Here is a 2,875-nt window from a genome sequence, read left to right as displayed (position 1 = left end):
TTTGGGTATATACCTGGTAATGGTATTATTGGGTCAAATGGCAGTTTTTTAAAGTTCTTTGAGAAATTTCCTAACTGCTTTCCACAGTAGCTGAACTAATTTACACTCCCACCAACAGTGTACAAGGGTTCCCTTTCTCTGCAACCTCGCCAGCATCTGTTATTTTTTGACTTTTTATTTTTTTTTTCCACAAGTAAGACTTTTTTTTTTTTTTAACCACTATTATAAATCTGAACTTTAAACAGATTCTTGGACTGGTGGTTCATATCCATCAGCTCATTCAACTTTAGCACCTGTCTCATCCCCAGTGGCTTTTCACCATGAAGCTCCATGAGTTTTCCCAATTCAAACTTGGGCTTCTACAGCATTTTTACTTTTCTCACAAAGACATCATGGAGAGGATAAATAGATTGGCAAGTCTTTTCTATGTCTTTTCCAATGATTTCTGGAATCAGTTTATTGACCACTTCTTTCAAGTCATTTGTCTGCACCTCTTGGGTCATGATTTCCATCATCTTCTTCTGGGTTTGGCAGACCTGTTGGTGCTGAGCATAAGAGGTCTTCTGTATCTGCCTGTTGCATTTTTTTAGTAAAACCAACACAGAACAGACGAAGCAAGTAACCATCAGTAGTCTTGACATCAACATGAGCTTTAATCATTGCCTGCCATTTTTTGACCATGGAACGCATTTTGTCACGGGTAAGATCCATGCCACGGAAGTTAGTCAGGCAGGCTTTTGCCCTGAACATCTTCAGTAATAAGCTTGAATTTCCTAAATGCATCTTCATCATTCTGCAAATCAGCAAGACTAACTTCAAACACTCGACCCTTGAGGCCATCAGATGCAATTTTGGTTCCCTGGGTCCTGGTGACTAGTGTCTTTCTGATATTTCTTATATTGAACATAGTGGGTGCTTTCACATCATACCAATCTTTCTTAGAAAATGGATCAACCACTTTCTTCTTGGCTCCCTTTTTGCCACCTTTCATAAGGCGCTTGTTCTTGCCAACTGCCATGGTGCTGCTCAGAGAGTCAAAAGGGGTATTTTTTGACTTTTTAATAATATCCATTCTGACTGGTATAAGATGGTATTTTATTGTGGTTTTGATTTGCATTTCTCTGATGATTAATGATGTTGAGCATTTTTTCACATGTTTGTTGGTTGCTTGCATATTGCCTTTTGAGAAGTGTCTGTTCATGTCCTTTGCCCAGTTTTTAAATGGGATTGTTTTTGGCTTGTTGAATTAAGTTCCTTATAGATTCTGGATATTAAACCTTTGTTGAATGCAGAATATGCAAATGTTTTCCCCCATTCTGTAGGTTGTCTGTTTTCTCTGTTGACAGTTTCTTTTGCTGTGCTCTTTAGTTTACTTAAATCCGATTTGTCAAGTTTTATTTTTGTTGCAATTGCTTTTGAAGACTTAATCATAAATTCTTTGCCAAGGTCCATATCCAGAATGGTATTTTCTAGGTTTTCTTTTAGGATTTTTACAGTTTTTGGTCTTACATTTAAGTGTTTAATACATCTCGAGTTATTTTTTATAAATAATGAAAGGTAGGTGTCCAGTTGCATTCTTCTGTTTATGGCTAGCCAGCTATCTCAGCACAATTTATTGAATAGAGAATCCTTTTGCCATTTATTATTTCTGTCAACTTTGTCAAAGATCAAATGGTTGTAAGTGTGTGACTTTATTTATGGGTTCATTATTCTGTTCCACAGGTCTATGTTTGTACCAGCATGGTGCTGTTTTGATCATTGTAGACCTGTAATATAGTTTGAAGTTGAGTGATATGATGTCAGGTGCACTTTAAATGATAGCTTCACACTTGTAAATGGACTCTGGTAGATTAAAAACATTTACTTCAAAATTCCTAAAAAAGACTCAGATTTGCTTTTTTTTTTCTTAATAGACGGGTCTTGATATATTGCCCAGGGCTCAAGCTGTCGTCTTGCCTCAGCCTCCTGAGTAGCTGTTAAGAGAGAGCTATGGAAGTAGGCAGTGGGATGCAGGCCTGGCTCCTGGACCAGCTGTGTGGGCTCTCTGAAGAAGCTGTGAGAAGGCAGGTGGTGTGGCTCTTGTGAATCAAGGCATTCAGCTCAGTGTAATTACTCATTAGAATGATGGGCTGGGTGTGGTGGCTCATGCCTGTAATCCCACCACTTTGGGAGTCTGAGGCAGGTAGATCACTTGAGCCTAGGAGTTCGAAACCAGCTGGCCAACATGGGAAACCCCATCTCCATAAAAATATGAAAATTAGCTGAGTGTGGTGGTGCAGGCTTGTAGACTCAGCTACTCGGGAGGCTGAGGTATGAGACTCTCTTGAACCCAGGAGGCAGAGGTTGCAGTGAGCTGAGATTACACCACCGCACTCCAACCTGTGTGACAGAGCAAGACTTTGTGACAGAGCAAGAAGAAGAAGAAGAATGATGGAGAAATGCCAGAATAATGACCACCGAGGCATTCTCCTCATCTGAGGGTCAAGGGAGTCATACCCATACGGTCGTGCCCTCAGTTCTGGGGTTCTGTAGATGTCTTGTTAGCAGGCTTTCCTTTTATTGAGGCTAGGATGTCTCCTTAATTCATTTTAACTCTCCTCTTTACCTTTTCCACAGGATACTTCTTGAATGGAAGCCATTCTGCAAAGCAGACACTCTAGACCTGTTGTGCTTGGGTAGGAAGCTCAGCCAACCTACCCATTCTCAGCCAACAGGGCCTTAGACCTGGGTGGGGTAGAAGAGCAGGCCATCAGCTTGATTCAGGTTGGGCTTGGGAGAGAAAGCAGAGGCCCTGCCTGGAATCTCTTCTGCCTCCTTCCAGGGGGGTGAATGAGACAGCTGGGTAGGTGCCCACCACTCTTATTGGTCAGAAGCT

At 41.2% G+C, this 2,875-nt stretch overlaps 1 pseudogene; it reads right to left on the bottom strand.

Moving 5' to 3' along the window:
- Positions 1–237: 237 nt before the first annotated feature.
- On the bottom strand, positions 238–1,018 carry LOC101044833 (small ribosomal subunit protein eS1 pseudogene; annotated as a pseudogene).
- Between the last annotated feature and the right edge of the window lie 1,857 nt (positions 1,019–2,875).

Source organism: Saimiri boliviensis, chromosome 3 (assembly GCF_048565385.1).
Source record: "Saimiri boliviensis isolate mSaiBol1 chromosome 3, mSaiBol1.pri, whole genome shotgun sequence".
NCBI classification, from domain to species: Eukaryota; Metazoa; Chordata; class Mammalia; order Primates; family Cebidae; genus Saimiri; species Saimiri boliviensis.
This window is presented reverse-complemented; position numbering and strand designations above follow the sequence as displayed.